Below are 25,540 nucleotides of genomic sequence, written 5' to 3'. Positions count from 1 at the left end.
AGTTTCATTTTTCTGCCATGTCGCTGTCCAATGTTCCCAGCACCATTTGTTGAAAAGTCTGTCTTTTTTCCATTGGATATTCTTTCCTGCTTTGTCAAAGATTAGTTGACCATATGGTTGTGGGTCCATTTCTGGGTATTCTATTCTGTTCCATTAATCCTATGGGTCTGTTCTGGTGCCAGTACCATACTGTCTTGATGATTACAGCTATAAAGTATAGCTTGAAATCTGGAATCATGATGCCTCCAGTTTTGTTTTTCTTTTTCAGGATTGCTTTGGCTATTCAGGGTCTTTTGTGGTTTAATACACATTTTAGATTGTTCTTGCTCTGTGAAATATGCTGTTGGTATGTTGATGGGGGTTGCATTAAATGTGTAGATTGTTTTGGGTAGAAAGACATTTTAACAATGTTTGTTCTTCCAATCTATAAGCGTGGAATGCATTTCTTTGTGCCCTCTTCAATTTCTTTCATAAGTGTTCTACAGTTTTCAGAATACAGGCCTTTACCTCTTTGGTTAGGTTTATTCCTAGGTATCTAATTGTTTTTGGTACAATTGCAATGGGACCAATTCCTTGATTCTTTTTTCTGCTGCTTCATTATTGGTGTATAGGAATGCAATCGATTTCTGTACATTGACTTTATATTCTGTGACTTTGCTGAATTCATCTATTCTAGCAATTTTTTGGTAGAGTCTTTCAGGTTTTCTACATACATGTCATCTGCAAATAGTGAAAGTTTGTCTTCTTTGCTTATTTGGATGCATTTTATTTCTTTTTGTTGTCTGAATGCTGAGGCTAAGACTTCTAGTACTATGTTAAATAGTAATGGTAAGAGTGGACATCCGGGTCTTGTTCCTAACTGCAGAGGAAAAGCTCTCAGTTTTTCCCCACTGAGGATGGTATTAGCTGTGGGTTTTTCATATATGGCCTTCATGATGTTGAGGTATGTGCGGTTTTTAGCAAGAATCGATGGTGTGTTTTGTCAAATGTCTTTTCTGCATCTAATGACAAAATCATATGGTTATCCTTTCTTTTATTAACGTGTATATCACATTGATAGATACGCAGATAATGAACCACCCCTGCAGCCTAGGAATAAATCCTACTTGATCATGGTGAATAACTCTTCCAATGTACTGTTGGATTCAATTTGCTGGTATCTTGTTGAGAATTTTTACATCCATGTTCATCAGGCATACTGGCCTGTAATTCTCCTTTTTAGTGAGGTATGTCTGGTTTTGGAACCAAGGTAATGATGACTTTGTAGAATGAGTTTGGAAGTTTTCCTTCCATTTCTATTTTTTAGGACAATTTGAGAAGAATAGGTATTAACTCTTATTTAAATGTCAGGTAGAATTCCCCTGGGAAGCAATCTGGCCCTTGACATTTGTTTCTTAGATTTTTTTTAATGTTTATTTATTTAAGAGAGAGATGGAGAGAGTGAGCAGGGGGAGGGTCAGAGACAGAGAGGGAGAGAGGGAATCTGAAGCAGGCTCTGTGCTGTCAACATGGAACTCAATGCAGGGCTTGATCTTATGAACCCTGAGATCTTGACCAGAGCTGAAGTCAAGAAGCAGATACTTAGCTGAATCAGACACCCAGGTGCCCCTGTCAAGAGATTTTTGATTACTGATTCAATTTCTTTGCTAATTATGGGTCTGCTCAAATATTCTATTTCTTCCTGTTTCAGTTTTGTTAGTTTGTAGATTTCTAGGAATTTGTCCACTTCTTCCAGATCAGCCAGTTTGTTCACATATAATCTTTCATAATATTCTCTTATAATTGTTTGTATTTCTGTGGTTCTGGTTGTGATCTCTCCTCTTTCATTCATAATTTTACTTATTTGGGTCCTTTCTCTTTTTGATAAGTCCAGCTAGGGGTTTATCAATTGTATTAATTCTTTTGAAGAACCAGCTCTTAGTTTCATTTATCTGTTCTACTGAGTTTTTGTTTCTATATTATTTCTGCTCTAATCTTTATTATTTCCCTTCCTCTGCTGGCTTAAGGCCTTATTCGCCACCATTCCTTTTCTAGCTCCTTTAGGTATAAGGTTATTTTATGTATTTGAGACTTTTATTGCTTTTTGAGGTAGGCCTGTATTGCAATATACTTCCCTCTTAGGACTGCCTTTGCTGCATCCCAAAGGTTTCAGACTGCCATGTTTTCATTTTCATTTGCTTCCATGTACTTTTTATATTTTCTTTAATTTCCTTGTTAACTCATTCATTCTTTAGTAGGATGTTCTTTAACCTCCATGTTATTTGTGGTCTTTCCAAATTTTTTCTTGTGGTTGACTTCAAGTTTTATACCATCATGGTCTGAAAATATACATGGTATAATCTCCATCTTTTTGTTCCTGTTGAGGGCTGATCTGTGACCCAGTATATGATATATTCTAGAGAATGTTCTGTGTACACTCGAAAAGAATGTGTATTTGGCTGCTTTAGGATGAAATGTTCTGAATATATCTGTTAAGTCCATTCAGTCCAGTGTGTCATTCAAAGCCATTGTTTTCTTGTTGATTTTCTGCTTAGATGATCTGTCCATTGCTCTAAGGGGGGGGTTAAAGTCCCCTACTATTATGGTATTATTATCAATGAGTTTCTTTACATTTGTGATTAACTGATTTATATATCTGGCTTCTTCAAGTTGGGGGGCATATATTTACAACTGTTAGATCTTCTTGATAGAAAAACTCCTTAATTATGATACAATGCCCTCTTAATCTCTTGTTACAACCTTAGGTTTAAAATCTAGTTTGTCTAAGTATGGCTACTCCGACTTTCTTCTGATGTCCATTAGCATGATAGATGGTTCTCCATCACCTTACTTTTTTTTATTTTTTTAATTTTTTTTTATTACATTTTTTTTGAGAGTGAGATAAAGCACAAGTGGGGTAGGGGCAGACAAAGAAGGAGACACAGAATCCGAAGCAGGCTCCAGGCTCTGAGCTATCAGCACAGAGCCCATTGTGGGGCTTGAACCCACAAACTGTGAGATCATGACCTGAGCCAAAATCGGACACTCAACCGACTGAGCAGGCGCCCCATCCACCCTCTCACTTTCAATCTGCAGGTGACTCAGATCCAAAATTAGTCTCTTGTAGGCAGCATATACATGTATCTTGTGGTTTTTCTCTTTCATCCACTCTGAGATCTTACGTCTTTTGATTGGAGCCATTTAGTCCATATACATTCAGAGTAATTATTCACAGATATGAATTTAGTGCCATTGTATTACCTGTAAAGTTGGTATTTCTGGTGATGTTCTGTTCCTTTTTAGTCTTTGTTGCTTTTGGTCTTCCCCCCCCCCAAAGAGTCCCTTTAATAGGGGTATCTGGGTGGCTCAGTCAGTTAAGTGTCCAACTTTTGGTTTCAGCTCAGGTCATGATCTCACAGTTTGGGGGTTTGGGCCCATCAGGCTCTGTTCTGGCAGCACAGAGGCTGCTTGGGATTCTCTGTCACCCCCTCTCTCTCTGCCCTGCCCCTCTCTCAAAGGAAATAAATGAACATTTAAAATATATACATATTTCGGGGGCGCCTTGGTGGCTCGGTCACTTGAGCATCCGACTTCGGCTCAGGTCATGATCTTGCAGTCTGTGAGTTCGAGCCCTGCATCAGGCTCTGTGCTGACAGCTCAGAGCCTGGAGCCTGCTTTGGATTCTGTGTCTCGCTCTCTCTCTGCCCCTCCCCCACTCATGCTCTGCCTCTCTGTCAAGAATAAATAAACATTAAAAAAATTTTTTAATATATATATATATTTCTTAAAATGCTGGTTTAGTGGTCATGATGAACTCTTTTAGTTTTTGTTTGTCTGGTAAACTCTTTATCTCTCCTTCTATTCTGAATGACAGTCTTGCTAGATAAAGTAGTCTTGGATACATATGTTTCCCATTCAGCATGTTGAATATATCCTGCCACTCCCTTCTGGCCTGCCAAATTTCTGGAACAGATATACTGAGAACCTTATCTGTTTTCCCTTACAGGTGAAGGGCTTTCCTTTCCCTTGCTACTTTCAGAATTCCTTCCTTGTCTATGTATTTTGTGAATTTGACTATGATATGTCTTGGTAATGGCTGGCTTTTATTATATTTAATGGGAGTTCTCTGTGCTTCTTGGAATTTGGTATCTGTGTCCTTTCCCAGACTGGGGAAGTTTTCAGCTATAATTTGCTCAAATAAACCTTCTGTCCCTTTTTCTGTCTCTTCATCTTCTGGGACTCCTATGATATGAATGTTACTACACTTTAAGGAGTCGCTGAGTTCCCTAAGTCTACATTCATGACCCAATACCTTTGCTTCCCTCTTCTTTTCAGCTTCATTATTTTCTATAATTCTATCTTCTATATCACTGACTCATTCTCTGCTTCATTCATCCTCATTGTCATGGCATCCATTCTAGTTTGCATTTTGGTTAGAGCATTTTTAATTTCAGCCTGACCAGTTTTTATTTCTTTTATCTCTGCAGTAAGGGATTCTCTAGTGTCTTCTATGCTTTCCTCAAGTCTACTTAGTATCCTTTTAACTGTTTTAAATTCTAGTTCAAGCATCTTACTTACCTCTGCATTGACTAAATCCCTAGCCGTTACTTCTTCCCATTCCTTCTTTTGAGGTGAATTCCTCCATCTTGTCAAATTATCAAGGTCACTGTTTTTTGTTAGTAAAGCCTGTTTTATTCCTGCTCCTGAGAGTAATGGCTATATTAAGAAGAGAACCAAAAACTACCAAACAAATGAAATTAAAAGGGAAGCTAGTTCTTTTGTGTGTTTTGGTCTGCTTGTTAAAAGCAAAAGTAGATCCTAGGTGTATTTGAGTCTGCTTATGAAAAGAAGCTAGATCAAATAAATAAAATAATAATAAATACATTAAAAATAAAAAAATGCTTTTCCTGTATCCCATTAAAAAGAAAAAAAACCCAGGAGCGCCTGGGTGGCTCAGCTGGTTGAGCGTCTGACTTCAGCTCAGGTCATGATCTTGCAGTCCGTGAGTTCAAGCCCCCGTGGGGCTCTGTGCTGACAGCTTGGAGCCTAGATCCTGCTTCAGATTCTGTGTGTGTGTTTGTCTCTCTCTGACCCTCCCCCGCTCATGCTCTGTCTCTCTTAAGAATAAACATTAAAAAGGGGCGCCTGGGTGGCGCAGTCGGTTAAGCGTCCGACTTCAGCCAGGTCACGATCTCGCGGTCCGTGAGTTGGAGCCCCGCGTCAGGCTCTGGGCTGATGGCTCAGAGCCTGGAGCCTGTTTCCGATTCTGTGTCTCCCTGTCTCTCTGCCCCTCCCCCGTTCATGCTCTGTCTCTCTCTGTCCCAAAAATAAAAAACGTTGGAAAAAAAAATTTTTTTTAAATAAAAATTAAAAAATTAAAAAAAGAATAAACATTAAAAAAAAAAAACCCAAGGGACACTAGATCCTGTTTCCCCTACAGCCAAACCTTTGCAGAACTCAATGATCAGTAGACTTGGCACAAGCCAGGGGTTTGTGCTGGTCTTCTGGGAATGGGGCCTGCTGCACTGATTCTCAGAAGGTCTTGTCCTAGTGGAGATGCACCTGCAGGATGCAGGGGGGCGGGGCTTGATGTAAGTGGCTCCAGCCTCTACTTGCTGGCACTGTTTTACTCATTGACATGGGTCAGGGCTCATGAATGGGAGAGAAAATGGGAGTTTCCCCGCTCTCTCATCTTAAGACAGGAGCTCCCGCCTGCCACTACGCAGGAAGCCCTCACAGAAGAGCAAAACAATCAACCCTCCTGTGTCCCCAGCTTCTGTCAGATCCCTGCCTTCACCCGGTGTGTGTCCAAGTCGTCTGTCTGCCAGGTGGCACAGCATCCCATGTTTTAGCTCAGGTGTAGCTGGGTTTCAAAACTCCAAATTTCAGAGACCCTATGACACAGACCTGCACTGATCTTCTAAGGGAGAGTCTTGTTGCATTGTAGCCGATTGCTGGTTTGTCCCAGAAAATGATCATGCAAGTACATAGCAGCTTAGAGTTTATGGTAAAGTGCAGCAGAAAGCCAGCACCAAGGCCCTCAGTGGGAGGCCCTGTTTCTTTGCTGGTGAATGGGGCAGCTCAATGGCATCTGCAGGGTCTTTTGTACGCAGAGAAGCCATGCCACCTCTCCCAAATCTACACCAAGAAGGGGAACTGTTTCTCCCCATGCAACCCAGGGGATCCTCAGACCATGCTACTTACTCCTGGGTTTCTGCCCTCCTTCTCCACTGGAGCACCACCAAGTCTGCCAGGAGAGACCCTGGCAATGGCACAGACCTCCAACTTCACACTTTGTGCTCTGCCACTTATAAAAGCTTAGCTCCTCTTCTTTTCCCAGTCAATGGTTTGGGGGAAGAGTTTTCTTGTGAAATCCCCTGCACATGATGTCACTCTGTTTTCATTCTTCGTCTCTCACTCACTCACTCCTCTTCCCGTGATCAGAGCTCCCTCCCCTCCACAGTGCCCACCAAATCAACTCTCCAAAGCTCTTACCTCCACGAGGGGGTTGTTTTCCTACTTACAGATGTGCAGTTTTGTTCTCTCAGTCCTCAGATCGATTTCTTGGGTGTTCAGAATAATTTGATATTGGGGCACCTGGGTGGCTCTGTCAGTTAAGCATCTGACTTCAGCTCAGGTCATGATCTCACAGTTCATGGGTTCAAGTCCCGTGTCAGGCTCTGTGCTGACAGCTCAGAGCCTGGAGGCTGTTTCAGATTCTGTGTCTCCCTCTCTCTCTCTGCCCCTCTCCCACTCACACACTCTCTCTCTCTCAAAAATAAATAAACATTAAAAAAAGTAATTTGACATTTATCTAGTTGTGTTCAAGGGACAAGGCAAGCTCAGGGTCTCCCTATCTCTGCCATCTTAACTCCTCCAGTAAATATTATGTGTGTTCTGACTGTTCCACCAACCAGCCATTCCCCTGTCTCTCTCCCTCTCCTCAGACCTCCCTATTCCAAAACACAAAAATATTGAAATTAGGCCAATTAATAGCCCTACAGTGGCCTCTAAGTATTCAACTGAAAGGAAAAGTCAAGTCTCTCACTTTAAATCAAAAGGTAGAAATAATTAAGCTTAGTGAAGAAGGCATGTCGAAAGCCAATAGGCCAAAAGCTAGGCCTCTGGCACCAAACACTTAGCCAAGTTGTCAATGCAAAGGAAATGTTTTGGAAGGAAATTGAAAGTGCTACTCCAGTGAACCCACAAATTATAAGAAAGCAAAACAGTCTTATTGCTGATATGGATGACATATGCTGGATAAAAGATCAAACCAGCCACAACATTCCTTTAAGCCCCCAAATTAATCCAATTCTACAAAGGACTGGGAGGGATGAGGGCACTGCAGAAGAAAAGTTTGAAGCTAGCAGACATTGGTTTATGAGGTTTAAGGAAAGAAGACATCCATCTCCCTAATATAAAAGTACAAGATGAAGCAGCAAGTACTGACATAAAGCTGCAGCAAGTTATCCAGAAGATCTAGCTAAGATAATTAATGAAGGTGGCTACACTAAACAACAGATTTTCTATGTAGATAAAACAGCCTTATATTGGAAGAAGATGCTATCTAGGACTTTCATTAGAAAGCTAGAGAGAAGTCAATGCCTGGCTTAAAAGTTTCAAAGGATAGGCTACTCTCCTGTTAGGGGCTAATGCAGCTGATGACTTTAAGATGAAAGCCAATGCTCACTTACCATTCTGAAAATTCTAGGGCCCTTAAGAATTATGCTAAATCTACTCTTCCTGTGCTCTATAAGTGGAATTGTAAAGCCTAAAAGACAGCACATCTGTTTACAACATGGTTTACTAATATTTGAAGGGCACTGTTAATACCTATCACTCAGGAAAAAGATTCTCCTTTCAAAATATTATTCTCATTGACAATGCAGCTGATCACCCAAAACCTCTGATGGAGATATCCTGCAAGATTAATATTGTTTTCATGCCTGCTAACCATCCATTTTATCCCATGGCTCATGGAATAGTTTCAACTGTCAGTATTTTTATTTAAGAAATATATTTTGTCTAGTTTCTAAGGATCATGTCTCTGAGGTCAGGATTCCTGATCCAGAGAATGGCCTGATGGGTAGCACCTGAAGGTATCATCAAGAGTAACTGAAATAAGTTGACAGCTGTAATGGCATGAACCTCTGTGAGTCCCTTCTCTGTGGCATCTATGCCTATGTTTTTGAGAAGCCTTCTGCCATCCAGCAACAAGGCATTCTTCCTTGTATCAGGGTTATGATATGATTGCTCAAGCCCAATCTGGGACTAGGAAAACAGCCACTTTTGCCACATTAATTCTGCAACAAGATGGAATTGAATCTAAAGACTACACAGGCTTCGGTCGTGGCACCCACTAGAGAGTTAGCTCAGCAGATACAGAAGGTAGTCATGGTATTAGGATATTACATGGGTGCCCCCTCCCATGCCTGCATTGGGGGGACCAATGTACATTCTGAAGTGCAGAAGCTGCAGATGGAAGATCCCCATAACATCATGGGTACCCCAGGTCATGTGTTTGATATGCTTAACCAGAAATACCTGTCTCCCAAATACATCAAGTAGCTTGTACTGGACAAGTTGATGAAATGTTTTTTTCTTTTATTTTTTTAATTTACATCCAAGTTAGTTAGCATATAGTGCAACAATGATTTCAGGAGTAGATTACTTAATACCCCTTACCCATTTAGCCCATCCCCCCTCCCACAACTCCTCTAGTAACCCTCTGTTTGTTCTCCATATTCAAGAGTCTCTTATGTCTTGTCCCCCTCCCTGTTTTTATATTATTTTTGCTTCTCTTCCCTTATGTTTATCTGTTCTGTGTCTAAGTCCTCATATGAGTGAAGTCATGTGGTATTTGTCTTTGACTAATTTCACTTAGTATAATACCCTCTAGTTCCATCCAGCTGATGAAATGTTAAGCCGCGGATTCAAGGACCAGATCTATGACATATTCCAAAAGCTCAACAGCAACACCCTGGTGGTATTGCTGTCAGCTACAATGCCTTCCAACATGCTTGAGGTGACCAAGAAGTTCATGAGGGACCCCATTCAGATTCTGTTCAAAAAGGAGGAGTTGACCCTGAAGGGTATCCACTGATTCTACTTCAATGTGGAAGGAGAGGAGTGGAAGCTGGACACATAGTGTGACTTGTATGAAACCCTGACCATCATGCAGGCAGTCATACTCATCAACACCCTAAGAAAGGTTTATTGACTCATTGAAAAGATGTACACCAAAGACCCCACCATGTCTGCTATGCACAGAGATATGGAATGAGATGTTAAATGAGATGTTATCATGAAGGAGTACTAGAGTACTGGCTCTAGCAGAGTACTGATTACTACTGATTTGCTGGCCAGAGGCATTGATGTGCCACAGGTTTCTTTAGTCATCAAGTATGACCTTCCCACCAACAGGGAAAATTATATTGACAGAATCAGTCCTGGTGGACAATTTGGCCATAATGGTGTGGCTATTGACATAGTGACAGAAAAAGACAAGAGGATTCTTCAATACAGGGAAACCCTCCATAACACCTCCATTGAGGAGATGCCCCTCAATGTTCCTGAACTCATCTAAGGAACTGTCCTGCTACCTAGCCCTACTGAGGGTTCAGTCCATGGGGGGCTTAAGAGGAGCAGGAGAGGGGAGGGAAGGGAACCAAGGGATGGACATCTTGTCATTTTTTTTCTTTTTTTCTTTGAATAAACGTCACTCTTTGAGGCAAAAAAAAAAAGAATTTTTTAAGGTTACAGCTTCCATAGATAGTGGTTCCTTTATCTGGACAAAGTAAATTGAAAACCTTCTGGTAAGAATTCATAATTCTAGATGTCATTAAGAACTTTCGTGATTCACAGGAAGAGGTCAAAATATCCATATGAACAGGAGTTTGAAAGCAGCTGATTCTAACCATCATTGATGACCTTGAAGGATTCAAGACTTCTGTGAAGAAAGTAACCACAGATGTGATGGAAATAGCAAGAGAGCCAAAATTAGTAGTAGAGTCTGAACCTGTGATCGAATTGCTGCAATTTCATGATAAAACTTTTTTTTAACGTTTATTTATTTTTGAGAGAGAGACAGAGCATGAGTGGGGGAGGGGCAGAGAGAGAGAGGGAGACACAAAATCCAAAGCAGGTTTTAGGCTCTGAGCTGTCAGCACAGAGCCCAAAGCAGGGCTCGAACCCACGAACCATGAAATCATGACCTGAGCCAAAGTCTGATACTCAACCGACTGAGCCACCTAGGCACCCCTCATGATAAAACTTTAACATTGGAATTGCTTCTTATGGATAAACAAACTAGTTTCTTGAGATGGAATCTTCTCCTAGTGACAATGCTGTGAAGACTGGTGAAATGACAACAAAGGATTTAGAATATTACATCAACTTCATTGATAAAGCAGCAGCAGGATTTAAGAAACTGACTACAATTCTGGAAGAAGTTCTACTGTGGGTAAAATGCTATCAAACAGCATCCCATACTACAGAGAAAAATCATTCGTAAAAAGAAGAGTCAATGCAGCAAACTTCACTGTTATCTTATTTAAAGAAATTGCCACAGACACTCAACCTTCAGCAGCCACCACTCTAATCAGTCAGCAGCTGTCAACATCAAGACCCTCCACCAGCAAAAATAATATAATTTGCTGAAAGCTCAGATGATAGTTAGCATTTTTTTTAGCAATACAGCATCTTTTAATTTTTGGAGGGAGACTCTAAATGCTTTTTATTTTTTTAAGTTTTTATTACAATTCCAGTTAACATATAGTGTAATAGTAGTTTCAGGTGTACAATATAGTGGTTCAATACCTCCATATGACACCCAGTGGTCATCACAACAAGTGCACTCCATAATCCCCATCACCTATTTAACCCATCCCCCCAACTACCTCCCCTCTGGTAGTTTGTCCTCTCTAGTTAAGAATTGGTTTCTTGCTTTGCCTCTCTCTTTCTTTTTTTCCTTTGCTCGTTTGTTTCTTAAATTCCACATACAAGTAAAATCATACAGTATTTGTCTTTCTCTGACTTAAGGGATGTCCACTGTTTAATACACATAATTTTACTACACACTTAATAGACTATAGTATAAACATAACTTTTCTATGCACTAGGAAACCAAAAAATTCATTTGACTCACTTTATTGTGATATTCAGTTTATTGCAGTGGTCTGGAAACCAAACCGGCAGCATCTCCAAGGTATGCTTGTACTTTTTTTCTTGATTTATGGAACAAAGCTCCCAAAGCAATGTCAAATAAAACTTACAGGGGTGCCTGGGTGGCTCAGTTGGTTGAGCATCCAACTTGGCTCAGGTCATGATCTCACAGTTCGTGGGTTCGCACCCCACATTGGGCTCTGTGCTGACAGCTCGGAGCCTGGACCCTGCTTTGGATTCTGTGTCTCCCTCTTGCTCTGCTCCTCCCCTACTCACGCTCTGTCTCTCTCTCTCAAAAATAAATAAACATTAAAAAAATAAAACAATAAAACTTATAAAGGCAGATGTTCTTATTTTGTTCCTGAAGTTTGAAGGGAAACATTCTATGTTTCATTATTAAGCATAATGTTAGATGTGGGTTCTTCATATGTGCCTTTTATTATATTGGTAAATCCAGCATTATATAAAATATATACATTGTATAAATCTATATAAATTATTTGCTTATATCAAGAGTTTTTACATCTATAATCATAAAGGATATTGGTCTATAATTTTCTTTTAATCTTATTAGGGTTTTAGATAAAAGTTACACTGGCTTCATAATGAGTTAGGAAATGTTTCACCCTCTTTTGCTTTCGAAAAGCATGTTTCACAGAATTCACACATGAAACCATTTGGGACTTGAGTCTTCTTTGTGAGAAAATTATTTTATTAAAAACAATTTATTTAATTTAGTATCACTCTATTTCTTCCTGTGTCAATTTTGTTCAAATGTGCCTCTCAAGGAATTTAAGTAAAATGATTCATAATATTCTCTAATGTTCTCTCATTATGAATGTTTTATTTAATTTAGTCTTACTAAGAACTTATCATTTTTATTAATCCTTTTAAAAAATCACTTTTAGTTTTACTAGTTTTCTCTAGTCTCCATCCATTTTCTACTTAATTGATTTCTGCTCTGATTTTTTTATTTCATTCTATTTTAATTTGCTATTGTTTTTCTATTTTCTCCAGTAGGTACCTTGGATTATTCACTTTAAATCTTTCTTGCCTTCCAACCACTCTGGAAAACAGTATGGAGGGTCCTCAAAAAGTTAAAAATAGAACTATCCTACGATCCAGCAATTACACTACTATTTACCCAAAGGATACAAAAATACTCATTCAAAGGGATACGTGCACTCCAATGTTTACAGCAGCAACATCCAAATTATGGAAAGTGCCTAAGTCTCCATCGACTGATAAATGAATAAAGAAAATGTGGTATATCTATACAATGGAATATTACTCAGCCATAAAAAAGAATTAAATCGGGGCGCCTGGGTGGCGCAGTCGGTTAAGCGTCCGACTTCAGCCAGGTCACGATCTCACAGTCCGTGAGTTCGAGCCCCGCGTCGGGCTCTGGGCTGATGGCTCAGAGCCTGGAGCCTGTTTCCGATTCTGTGTCTCCCTCTCTCTCTGCCCCTCCCCCATTCATGCTCTGTCTCTCTCTGTCCCCAAAAAAATAAATAAACGTTGAAAAAAAATTTAAAAAAAAAAAAAAAAAAAAAAAAAAGAATTAAATCTTGGGGTGCTTGGGTGGCTCGGTCAGTTAAGCATCCAACTCTTGATTTCAGCTCAGGTCATGAGCTTGCAGTTCATGGATTTGAGCCCATCAGGTTCCATGCTGACAATGCAGAGCCTGCTTGAGATTCTCTCTCTCCCTCACCTTCTGCCACTCCCCACTTGCAAAATTCACACACCCTCTCTCTCTCAAAATAAATAAATAAACTTAAAAAAATTAAATATTGCCATTTGCAACAATGTGGATGGAGCTAGAGAGTATTATGCTAAATGAAGTAAGTCACAGAAAGACAATTACCATATGATTTTACTCACGTGGAATTTAAGAAAACAAATGAACATGATGGGGAGAAGAGGCAAATCAAGACACAGACTATTTTAAGTTTATTTATTTTGGGGGGGGGGAGTGAACATGAGCAGGGGAGAGGCAGAGAGAGGAGGAGAGAGAGAGAATCCCAAGCAGGCTCCTCCCTGTCAGTGTAGAGCCCGACATGGGGCTCAATCCCATGAATCATGAGATCATTCCCCAAGCCAAAATCAAGAGTCAGACACTTAACCAACTGAGCCACCCAGGCACCCACAGACTTTTAACTATAGAGAACTGATACTTGCTAGACGGGAGGGGAGTGGGAATGTGTTAAATAGGTGATGGCTATTAAGGAGGGCACTTGTTGTGATGAGCACTGGGTGCCGTATGTAGGTGATGAATCACTGAATTCGACACCTAAAACTAATACTACACTGAATTTTACCTAATTAGAATTTAAATAAAAACTTGTAAAGAAAAAAATCTTTCTTTCTTTCCAATATAAGCATTTAAAACTTCCCCACTATGAAAGTGGATGATGGACATTGAAGAGGGCACCTGTTGGGATGAGCACTAGGTGTTGTATGGAAACCAATTTGACAATAAATTTCATATTAAAAAAAATAAAAAATAAAAAATAAATAAAACTTCCCCTCTATGATGTGACAAGAAGAGCAGTCACCCCTGCGCAATTCCCCCTGAAAGTCCAGAACCTCACCTTATGTCAGATAGACCCTGAATGAGTCTCACAGAGACACTCTTACAGCCTAGAGCAGGCTCAGAATTGCTATGTGTGAGGTGCGGCCTGGGTAGAATAGGCCTGAGAGTAATGCCCAGGGGAAAGAGCCTTCTATCAGTCAATGGAGCAATACTGTTTCCATGGTTTGGACAAAAGCAACATGGAAACCTTAGAGGCTGGCATCAGGAGAAACTGCATGAGGGGTACAGGATCCCTCTGCACCACCTCTGCAACTTCTCTGTAAACCCAAAATCACTCCAAAGTAAAAAGCTCATTAAAAAATTTTTTTCAGTAAATAAAAAAATTAAACTATAAAATTTCCTCTAGCATTGCAATATTTATTGCATCCACAAATTTTGATAGTATGTTTTCATTATTCAATTCAAAACATTTTCTAATTTCCTTTGTGGTTTTTTTATAATTGACTGATGAGTTATTTAGAAATATTTCCAAATATGTGAGGGTTTCCTGATTATCTTATCATTGATCTCTAAGTTAATTTTATTCTAGTTGGAGAACACACTCTACTATTTCAATCCCCGAAAATTTATTAAGATATGTTTTTTGGTGGCACCTGGGTGGCTCAGTCAGTTGAGCAACTGATCTTGATTTCAGCTCAGATCATGGTCCCAGGGTCATGGGTTCAAGCCTCGCACTGGGATCCACACTCAGCGTGCAGCCTGCTTAAGATTCACTCTCTCCCTATCCCCTGTTCACACTCGCTTTCTAAAATAAAAAAGAAATTTTTTTAAGATACGTTTTTTGGGTTAGCATATGGTCTATCTTGGTGATAACATATGCAATTTAAAGAGGGCACTTGTTGGGATGAACACTGGGTGCTGTATGTAAGTAACGAATCATGGGAATCTACTCCCGAAGCCAAGAGCACACTGTATACACTGTATGTTAGCTAACTTGACAATAAATTATATTTAAAAAATAAAATGAAGTAAATAAATAAACTTCAAAACAAAATAAATACCTTCATTTTAAAAAAAATTGTGTCCTGTTTATTTACTAAATAAATAAATAAATAAATACCTTCATTAAAAAAAAATTGTGTCCTCTGTTGGGTATAGTCATCTAAAATTTCAATTGTGTCAAGTTTTGGTTGGTAGTGTAGTTTAAATCTTCCAAAATCTAACTGACATTTTGTCTGCTTCATCTATCACTTACTAAAAGATAAATCTCGGGGCGCCTGGGTGGCGCAGTCGGTTAAGCGTCCGACTTCAGCCAGGTCCTGATCTCGCGGTCCGTGAGTTCGAGCCCCGCGTCAGGCTCTGGGCTGATGGCTCGGAGCCTGGAGCCTGTTTCCGATTCTCTGTTTCCCTCTCTCTATGCCCCTCCCCCGTTCATGCTCTGTCTCTCTCTGTCCCAAAAATAAATAAAAACGTTGAAAAAAAAATTAAATATTTAAAAGATAAATCTCCAATTATTATAGATACATCTATTTCTCCCTTTAGTTCTGTCAACTGTTGTTTCACATGTGCTAAACCTCTATTAATTGTTATATACACATTTAAGATTTTTAAATCTTCAGTAAATTGAAACTTTTATCATTATTAACTGTTCTTTGTCTCTGGTAGTATTCCCTGAAGTCTACTCTGTCTCATAGTAATACAGCAAAACCAGCTTTCTTATGCATGTTTGTACAGCATCTTTTTCTAACCTATTTTAGTTATTATCTATATCTTCATCTTTAAAGTATATTTCCTGTTAACAGTGTATTGTTATGTACTGCTTTTTTTATCCAGTCTGATAATGTTGATCTTTTAAATGGATAATTTAGTCTATTTAAAAATTAACATAATTATTTATATGGTTTAAGTCTATAATCTTGGCTTTTTTGGTCCCATTTGTTCTTTGTTCCTCTGTTCTTCGTTTTTTGTGGATAATCATTCTCCTGGACTTCTTAGTTCTATGCCCATGATTTCCTTTAACTCTGTGAGTATATTTAAGGCAGCTGATAAAAAGTCATGTGTAGTAAGTTCAGTGTCCAGGCATCCTCAGGCACAGTTTCTGTTCATTTCTTTTTTTCTATAAATGGGCTACAGATTTTGTTTCTTTGCATGTCTCATAATCTTTTTTCTTGGAAACTAGACACTTTTATTATAATGTAGTAACTGACAATTTTGATTCTTCTCACTCACCAGAGTTTGTTGTTTCTGCTTGTTGTGGGTTATAATTGTTTGTTTAGTGACTTTCCTAAACTAGCTTTGTAAAAGTGTATTTTTTGTGGTATGTGACCACTGAAGTCTCTGTTCACTGGCTTAGTGCTCAGCCTGAGATCTGACAGAGATTTTCTTAAAGACCTGGAGCCAAAATGAGGAGGTGAGGAGAAGTACTCTCCTGGTCTATGCAGACTGGCCTGAATTAGGGCATTCCTTCAATGCTTAGCCAGGCCATTTACAATTCTGCCCTAACCTTCATTTCTGCATACAGAGAGCCTAAAAATAAGCCAGAAGTGCAAGTTCAGGTCTTTCTGAGCATGTGGCTAGCCCTTGGCATACACATAGACTTTTGATTCCCTGGCAAACACTGTGTAAAGCCTATTACTTCCCCATGTTATCTCCTTCACCCCCTATCCCTTCCTAGGCTTTTCAATGTCTCTGCTGCTTGTCCCATCTGTTGTCCTTTGCCCCAGGTGGCTGCAGGTACCATACACCTTTAAGTGATTTAAATGAACATTGTCCAAGAAGGCTACTCCAGCCTGAGAGAGTTCTGAAGGGGTCAAAACAAATGTAAGACCTTGAGCTAATCACTCATGGCACTACTAGACAGGTCAAAGTACACAACCCTAATTCTTTCAGAATAAAATCCATATTGCCCCACTCTGGCACTAGAAACCCATACCAGGTACATGGGCTGTTGCTCCCACAGCTGTTACCAGCTGGGCAATGTAGGGGATAGCAGGTGGGTAAGTAAGAGGACCACAATACCCTTTTACCAAAATTTATAAGCCTCTTTCTTCATTAAGCATTCACCTGGTTTTATAGTTTTTGTTAGATTCCAGAGCTCAAAAAAAGTTCATAATAACAGTTTTTACCAGCTTAATTGTTGCTTCAGTAGACGGGTGAATCTTTAAACCTCCCTACTCTGTTATTACTGGTAACTTCATGTCCCTTGTTTCTGGTTAATTGAACATACTTGACAATTTCACTTGTTTCTTCTACTGGCTTTTTAGGTACACTATTTGGTATTTTTAGTACTTTAGAGACTACGATATGCATCCTTAATTTACTATAGTCTTTCCCTAAGTAATATTTTAATACCTCAGAAACAATGTAAGAACTGACTTCAGTATCTCTATTTTCCTATCATTTGTGTTCCTATTGTCATATTTTGCCTCTACACATGCTATAAACTCTGAGACATTATTACTTATTCCTGTTGTTTCTCCACTAAGGTGCCTTTTATCTCTAAGATTTTCTTTGAATGTAATTTACCTAGGTAATCTTATTTGGGTTTCTGTGAACTTTTTGGATCTATGCACTGGTATCTTTCATTAATACTAGAAAATTCTCAGCCATTATTTTCTCAATTATTTTTTATTCCATTTTCTGTCTAGTCTCCTTTTGGGATTCCAAGCACCCATATGTTAATTTGATTGTATCCTACAGATCTCAAAACTTGTTCAGTTTTATTATCATCCATCTTTTTCTTTAGTTTAGCATGGATAACTTCTAAGGCACCATCAGTTGCCTTATTCTTTCTACTGCTATGTCCTGTCCTGCAGCTAAGCCCATCAAATGAATTCTTCATTTATGATCCTGAACTTTTTGGTTCTAAAATTCCTATGTGGCTCATTCTTTTACAGTTTCCACTTCCCTGCTGAAATTCTTCACCTGTTCATACACGTATGAAAAGCATACTTATCACAGTTACTTTAAAGTCCCTCTCTGTTAATGCCAACATCTAGGTCATCTATGAGGCTGCTTCTATTGACTATTTTGTCTTTTGATTATGAGTCATTTTTATCTTCTTTCATTGCATGTCTCACAATTTTCTATTGTATGCCAGACAATAATAGGAGCCACTAGGCTAGGAGACTGAGTCAATCTGGGTACTTAGGCTGGGTCTAGCTTTATTTCACCTTTGATTTATTTCAACTATTTTAATTTAGCTCACCACTGTTTCACAAATGTTTGGATAGAGAATCATAACTTTTTCTTCAGCAAGATTAGAGATTTGAGCACCAGCAAGATTTTTAAGGTCTATGACTTTCCAGCCCAGCTGAACCATAAGAAATGTCTCTGCTTCATATGCCACAGAAGATCTCGATCTCATTCAGCCTCTCTCTCTCTCTGATTTACAGCCAAGCTACCAGCCTCTTAGGCACCTTGGTTTTTATATCTTGGGAAATCACTTTGTACCCACCTGCCTTCTCCCAGTTTTCAGCAGCTGCTGCTATGCTCCCGATGAAGTGCTCATTTATCTCAGGGAGATCTCTCTCACCTTTCATGCCCTATTCCCAACCACTGGCACATCACTTCCATTCACTTGGTAAAGACTCCATGAATCTTGGGGGTTTCCTCACAGTCCCCCTGCCCTTTTCTCAGCCTCTGGCACACTCCCACCCCAAACTAAGTGAAGACACAGTGGAAAATGACTAGCAGGTGAGTGCAAACTTGCTCTGTGACTGGAGGTCTTCAAGATTCTGATCAATCGTCAAAAGTTCTCTGAAAGTTCAGTTGACTTCTATCCTATATGTGACAGTTTCTCACCTCCTCCCACCATTCCCCTGGGATAAAAGCAGCCAGTTATGAGTCTATTTGGTCTTAGAAAATATTTGTGTCTCTCTGTAATTTAATGTTTAACAGTACTACTCAGTTATAAAAAGGAAAAAAACTATTGAGATATGCAACATGAATGAATCCCAAAATAATTATTCTGAGTAAAAAAAGTCAGACCAAGGCACCTGGGTGGCTCAGTCAGTTACGTGTATGGCTCTTGATTTTGGCTCACATCATGATCTCCCATTTCATGAGTTCAAGCCATTGATCAGGCTCTATGCTGACAGTGAAGAGGGTGCTTGGGATTCTCTCCCTCTTTCTCTCTCCCTCCTGCACACACACACTCTCTCTCTCTCTCAAAATAAATAAACTTACCAAAAAAAGTCATACCAAAAGTTAAATGCATGCTTTTGATTCCATTTATATACAATTCTAGAAATGCAAATTAATCTATAATGACACAGAGTAGAGCAGGGTTGCCTAAGAATGGGTGAGAGAAAGACAAGAGAGAGGGATTACAAAAGGAACTAGGAAACTTTTGAGAGTAACTGATATGTTCATTATCATGACTGTGGTGATGAGTTTATAATTATAAATATAACATCATAATTAGAAACATGATTATAAATATATATTATAATTAGAAACATAATGCATATATATTTATAGTTAAATATTATACATACATATATCAAAATGTATCACACGGCACACTCTAAATATATACAATTTATTGTGTGTGAATTATACCTCAATAAAGGTGTGTTTAAAAAACAACCAGAAACAAACTGAGGGTTGATGGGGGGTGGGAGGGAGGAGAGGGTGGGTGATGGGTATTGAGGAGGGCACCTTTTGGGATGAGCACTGGGTGTTGTATGGAAACCAATTTGTCAATAAATTTCATAAAAAAAAGAAAAGAAAAGAAAAGAAAAGAAAAGAAAAGAAAAGAAAAGAAAAGAAAAGAAAAACAAAACACACACACACAAAAAAAAAACAACCAGAATAGCATTGCCATTAAAATATGAAATGATGGCACAAAAACAGACACATAGACCAATGGAATAGAATAGAAACCCCAGAACTAGACCCACAAACGTATGGCCAACTCATCTTTGACAAAGCAGGAAAGAACATACAATGGAAAAAAGACAGCCTCTTTAACAAATGGTGCTGGGAGAACTGGACAGCAACATGCAGAAGGTTGAAACTAGACCACTTTCTCACACCATTCACAAAAATAAACTCAAAATGGATAAAGGACCTGAATGTGAGACAGGAAACCATCAAAACCTTAGAGGAGAAAGCAGGAAACGACCTCTCTGACCTCAGCCGTAGCAATCTCTTACTCGACACATCCCCAAAGGCAAGGGAATTAAAAGCAAAAGTGAATTACTGGGACCTTATGAAGATAAAAAGCTTCTGCACAGCAAAGGAAACAACCAACAAAACTAAAAGGCAACCGACGGAATGGGAAAAGATATTTGCAAATGACATATCAGACAAAGGGCTAGTATCCAAAATCTATAAAGAGCTCACCAAACTCCACACCCGAAAAACAAATAACCCAGTGAAGAAATGGGCAGAAAACATGAATAGACACTTCTCTAAAGAAGACATCCGGATGGCCAACAGGCACATGAAAAGATGTTCAGCGTCACTCCTTATCAGGGAAATACAAATCAAAACCACACTCAGGTATCATCTCATGCCAGTCAGAGTGGCCAAAATGAACAAATCAGGAGACTATAGATGCTGGAGAGGATGTGGAGAAACGGGAACCCTCTTGCACTGTTGGTGGGAATGCAAACTGGTGCAGCCACTCTGGAAAGCAGTGTGGAGGTTCCTCAGAAAATTAAAAATAGACCTACCCTATGACCCAGAGATAGCACTGCTAGGAATTTACTCAAGGGATACAGGAGTACTGATGCATAGGGGCACTTGGACCCCAATGTTTATAGCAGCACTCTCATCAATAGCCAAATTATGGAAAGAGCCTAAATGTCCATCAACTGATGAATGGATAAAGAAATTGTGGTTTATATACACAATGGAGTACTACGTGGCAATGAGAAAAAATGAAATATGGCCTTTTGTAGCAACGTGGATGGAACTGGAGAGTGTGATGCTAAGTGAAATAAGCCATACAGAGAAAGACAGATACCATATGGTTTCACTCTTATGTGGATCCTGAGAAACTTAACAGGAACCCATGGGGGAGGGGAAGGAAAAAAAAAAAAAAAAGAGGTTAGAGTGGGAGACAGCCAAAGCATAAGAGACTGTTAAAGACTGAGAACAAACTGAGGGTTGATGGGGGGTGGGAGGGAGGAGAGGGTGGGTGATGGGTATTGAGGAGGGCACCTTTTGGGATGAGCACTGGGTGTTGTATGGAAACCAATTTGACAATAAATTTCATATATAAAAAAAATAAATAAAAAATAAACAAAGTCTATTACTGCCTGCAAAAAAAAATAATAATAATAAAAAAAAATAAAATACGAAATGAAAAATAGTGGACAAGAGCAGCAAAATTTACCAACAGACAAGGAATATCCATCACTTTACACTGGAGAAGATAAAAGTTGTGATCAAGCATTTCACCATTAAAAAACATAATAAAGCCTCTATGAAAAAGGACCACAAAGCATAAGTACAAGAACTCAAGAAAGAGATGTTAGGACAACAGAAAAAAATTAGACAAAAATGTACACAGCTCAAGAAAAGAGAAAAGAAAAAAAAGTAACAGAAATGAAGACAAAATTAAAAGAGGCACAAGAAAAAATAAGCACCACAGAATTACAGAATGCATAGTAAAAGGTAGAGGATAGAAATTAGAAAAGTGAACACAAAATGTAAATTGCAATACAGTTAATGTGTAGTAACAGTAGGCTAACATTCCCATAACAATTAGAAAAAGCTAAATAAATCACAAATATCATATTTCCAAAGGCATTAGAAAACTGTGGAAACAACAAACACCAGATGACCTAAAATTCCAAAGAAGAGAGAAACAGTCCAAGGTAAGATGACAAATGTCAGCTGTTTTTCTTCCTTCAGAGCATGTGCCAATTATGTATATAGGTTGAAGTTTGGGTTTGTTCCAGACAAAGAGTTGCTATTGAAACAAAACAAAAAGAAACCAGCAAAGCATTTAGTAGTTACAAGGGACTGGTGTAATAAATTGGAAATTTGACAGGGCTCAAACACATGACCCCACAGGATCTGCTAAATTCTGGAGATACATAGAGAATTACAAAGAAGTGCTGAAATGTCTCTATGGGAGAATGAAATTTCCTGAAGTTTCACAGTGTTTTAGAAATAAACACTTGCCAAAGGAAAGGACAGGCTTCAAATAGAAAACCAGTCTTACCCAAAGGAGTTTGCCAAATTTAGTGGTGTGCTAAGACAAAAACCTCTCAATGACATAAATTAAACTTCTACAGCATTTCAGGACTCACAAAGACCATGATCTACCAGTCTCTCAAATAAAAAAGCTCAGGAAGGTTTTACCATAAGGGGGACCTAGACCCAACTCTTACTAAAACTGCAACACAGATCTAACTACTGAAATCCCTGACTGGACTGACAGAAACACTCTCCAGTAGAAGATTGTATCTGGAGTCTGTACTATTCTTTTATATGCAATGTCCATCATACAATAAAAACTTACTAGACATGCAGTGGGACAAAAAATATAACCAATAATCAAGAGGAAAACCTAGATAATAGAAGATTCACAGATGATCCAAATATTGTACTAACCAAATAGGATTTTTTTAAAAACTATGATTAGTAAGTTAAAGAAAATTAAGAGGGGCCCCTGGGTGGCTCAGTGGGGTAAGTATCTGACTTTGGCTCAGGTCACGATCTCATGGTTTGTGACTTCAAGCGCCACATCAGGCTCTCTGCTGTCGGCACAGAACTCACTTCAGATCTTCTGTCCCCCTCTTTCACTGCCCCTCTCCTGCTTGTGCATTCTCGCACTTTCTCAAAAATAAACTTTTTTTTTTTTAAAGAAAATTCAGGGGTGCCTGGGTGGCTCAGTCGGTTAAGCGACTGACTTCGGCTCAGGCCATGATCTCATGGCCTGACAGCTCAGAGCCTAGAGCCTGCTTATGATTCTGTGTCTCCCCCTCTCTGCCCCCTCCCCCATTCGTGCTCTGTGTCTATCAAAAATAAACATTAAAAATATTTTAAATAAATAAAAAGAAAATTCAGAAAAAATATATAAAATAAATAATGTTTCAGATATTCAACGAGGACTAGAATCTATAAAAACTAATCAAATATGATTTCTAACAATGAAAAATTCTATAACTGAAATAAAGCACTCAACAGGAGTTTATAAGAAGATTGAACACAGGGGGTGCCCGGTTGGCTCAGTCGCTTAAGCATCGGACTTCGGCTGAGGTCATGGTCTCATGGTTTGTGAGTTCAAGCCCCACATTGGGCTCTGTGCTGACAGCTCAGAGCCTGGAGCCTGATTCAGATTCTGTGTCTCCCTCTCTCTCTCTCTGCCCCTCCCCAGCTAGCTTGCTCACGCTCGCTCTTTCTCTCTCTCTCAAAAAAATTAAACCTTAAAAAAAAAAAAAGATTGAACACACCAGAACACAGAATTAAACTGAAGAGAGATCAATAGAAAATACCTAAACTGAAACAGAGAGGAAAAGAATGGGGAAGAAACAAGAAGTATATAATAGACATGTGGAACTTATTCAAAAGGCCTAAGAAACTGACAACTAGTATCCACTAAAAGAGAGGGAAAAATAGTAATATTCAAAAGGTAACGCTTGACATCTTTCTAAAACTGATTAAAAACATCAACCCACAAATTTGAAACAGAATTAAAGGGAAAAGTACAGCTAGAGAAACAGCAAAAGGAATCCAATATATGCCTAACTGAAATAACTAAACAAACACAAAACAAAGAAAGATGTAATTTAGGAATATAATTATAAAGATATAATTTGGGGAAGTTTTCCTGTGGGGGGGTGTGAAAAAGATTGATTGGAGAGAGAGAGAAGAGGAGGGGCAGAGAGGGAAAGAGGGAGAGAATCTCAAGCAGGCTCTGCACTGTCAGCACAGACAGTGGGGCTAGAACGCACGAACTGTGAGATCATGACCTAAGCCAAAATCAAGAGTCAGATGCTTAACTGACTGAGCCACCCAGGTGCCCCAATAAAGATTTTTAAGGTAAATATTGAAACACACGCTTTGTGCCAAGAAACAGTACTATAGAATGCTCAGAGTAAGATGTAGCTTAGAAATTTTACTGGACTTCAAAAACTTTAAAAAGAAAAAAACAGTCTCTTTAACAAATGATGCTGGGAGAACTGGAAAACAACATTCAGAAGAATGAAACTAGACCACTTTCTTACACCACTCACAAAAATAAACTCAAAATGGATAAAGAACCTGACTGTGAGACAGGAAACCATCAAAACACTAGAGGAGAAAGCAAGAAAAAACCTCTGACCTCAGCCACAGCAATTTCTTACTTGACACATCTCCAAAGGCAAGGGAATTAAAAGCAAAAATGAACTATTGGGACCTCATCAAGATAAAAAGCTGCTGCACTTCAAAGGAAACAATCAACAAAATGAAAAGGCAACCAACGGAATGGGAAAAGATATTTGCAAATGACATATCAGACAAAGGGCTAGTATCCAAAATCTATAAAGAACTCACCAAACTCCACACCCGAAAAACAAAAAATCCAATGAAGAAACCGGCAGAAGACATGAATAGACATTTCTCCAAAGAAAACATCCAGATGGCCAACCAACACATGAAAAAATGCTCAACATCACTCACCATCAGGGAAATACAAATCAAAACCACAATGAAAACACATGGTATCTGTCTTTCTCTGTATGACTTATTTCACTTAGCATAACACTCTCCAGTTCCATCCACGTTGCTACAAATGGCCAGATTTCATTCTTTCTCATTGCCACACAGTATTCCATTGTGTATATAAGCCACAATTTCTTTATCCATTCATCAGTTGATGGACATTTAGGCTCTTTCCATAATTTGGCTATTGTTCAAAGTGCTGCTATAAACATCTTATGTGGATCCTGAGAAACTTAACAGAAGACCATGGGAGAGGGGAAGGAAAAAAAAAAAGTTAGAGAGGGAGGGAGCCAAACCATGAGACTCTTAAAAACTGAGAACAATCTGAGGGTTGATGGGGGGTGGGCGGAAGGGGGGGTGGGGGATGGGTACTGAGGAGGGCACCTGTTGGGATGAGCACTGGGTGTTGTATAGAAACCAATTTGACAATAAACTTCATATTAAAAAAAAAAAAACAATAAGATACCACCTCACACCTGTCAGAATGGCTAACATTAACAACTCGGGCAACAATAGATGTTGGCAAGGATGTGGAGAAAGAGGATCTCTTTGGCAATGCTGGTGGGAATGCAAACTGGTGCAGCCACTCTGGAATACAGTATGGAGGTTCCCCAAAATATTAAAAATAGAACTACCCTACAACCCAGCAATTGCACTACTAGGTATTTATCTGTTTCGAAGGGGCACATGCACCCCAATGTTTATAGCAGCACTATCAACAATAGCCAAAGTACTACTCGGCAATCAAAAAGAATGAAATCTTGCATTTGCACCTACATGGATGGAACTAGAGGCTATTATGCTAAGCGAAATTAGTCAGTCAGAGAAACACAAATATCATATGACTTCACTCATATGAGGACTTTAAGATACAAAACAGATGAACATAAGGGAAGGCAAGCAAAAATAATATAAAAACAGGGAGGGGGACAAAACCTAAGAGACTTTTAAATATGGAGAACAAACAGAGGGTTACTGGACGGGTTGTGGGAAGGGAGATGGGCTAACTGGGTAAGGGGAATTAAGGAATCTACTCCTGAAATCATTGTTGCACTATATGCTAACTAACTTGGATGTAAATTTAAAAATAAATAAATAATAAAACTGTGGAAAAAAATAAATTTAGGCGGTTACACATATATTCTGGAGACAGTGAGAAATCGTATTGACTATATATGAATAGCTGTAACAAATGGCATA

At 39.0% G+C, this 25,540-nt stretch overlaps 1 protein-coding gene and 1 pseudogene across 12 annotated transcripts in view; one reads left to right on the top strand and one right to left on the bottom strand.

The window, feature by feature from the left end:
* Nucleotides 1-25,540, bottom strand: part of DOCK3 (dedicator of cytokinesis 3) — a 598,286-nt gene that overhangs the window by 540,304 nt on the left and 32,442 nt on the right. The gene's annotated exons all lie outside the window — the stretch shown is intronic.
* Nucleotides 8,800-9,968, top strand: LOC122487276 (annotated as a pseudogene).

The sequence above is a fragment of the Prionailurus bengalensis genome, chromosome A2, assembly GCF_016509475.1.
Source record: "Prionailurus bengalensis isolate Pbe53 chromosome A2, Fcat_Pben_1.1_paternal_pri, whole genome shotgun sequence".
NCBI lineage: Eukaryota > Metazoa > Chordata > Mammalia > Carnivora > Felidae > Prionailurus > Prionailurus bengalensis.
Note: the sequence above shows the minus strand (reverse complement) of the source record. Positions and strands in the feature narration are given on the sequence as shown.